A 781-nucleotide genomic window follows, 5' to 3' on the forward strand; every position below is an offset into this window, starting at 1 on the left:
TAAACACCTGTGATGAATAGAACATGCAAAATCTGTTTCTGTCTGGTTTTGAACCAGAGACCTTTTGCGTGTGAAGCAAACGTGATAACCACTACACTACAGAAACTCCTGCTGTTTGCAGTGTTCCTGGTAGATGATCCACATTTTGTTAGAGACTAATAACGATTGGCATGGAACAATGTCAAATACTTACAGATCCTCTCAGAGAGCACAGTAACTTGGTGAACAAACTGCCAGACTTATACTTGTGCCTAATTTCACATTACAGTCCATAAACTAAGCCTGGGATCAAACAATTGTATTGAAGATGTCATTAGCAGAGACAAATGGTTCTACAGAGACTTGGCTAAATGGCTAAAAAATAAAATCAACACTTATAAATAAAAAATGGTTCAAAAATAAAATTAACACATTAAAATAAAAAATATCTCTGAAATACAATCAACACTTGGAAATTAAAAATGGTTCAAAAATACAATCAACACTTCAAAATACAAAATCTCTGGAAAATAAAATATGATCATGTAAGTTCTTCTTAAATCCATGGAAACTCAACAGTTTGTAAGGTAGGTGAGTTAGCTCAGCAGGTTAGAGCACCGTGCTGGTAATGCTGAGGTCATCGGTTCAATCCCCGTATGGGGCAATTCATGTGTAAGGTCTTTCAGACAATCAACACTTCAAAATAAATAAGGGTTCAAAAATAAAACCAACACTCTACAATAAATAAGGGTTCAAAAATAAAACCAACACTCTACAATAAATAAGGGTTCAAAAATAAAAC

General features: G+C 34.2%; 1 non-coding gene across 1 annotated transcript; it reads right to left on the bottom strand.

The window, feature by feature from the left end:
• Nucleotides 1-33: 33 nt before the first annotated feature.
• trnav-cac (transfer RNA valine (anticodon CAC)) lies at nt 34-106 on the bottom strand. The gene has a single exon. It is a non-coding gene; the product is annotated as a tRNA-Val (tRNA).
• Between the last annotated feature and the right edge of the window lie 675 nt (nt 107-781).

Source organism: Poecilia latipinna, unplaced genomic scaffold (assembly GCF_001443285.1).
Source record: "Poecilia latipinna isolate Pla-1442-1.1 unplaced genomic scaffold, P_latipinna-1.0 Scaffold782, whole genome shotgun sequence".
Classification (NCBI taxonomy): Eukaryota; Metazoa; Chordata; class Actinopteri; order Cyprinodontiformes; family Poeciliidae; genus Poecilia; species Poecilia latipinna.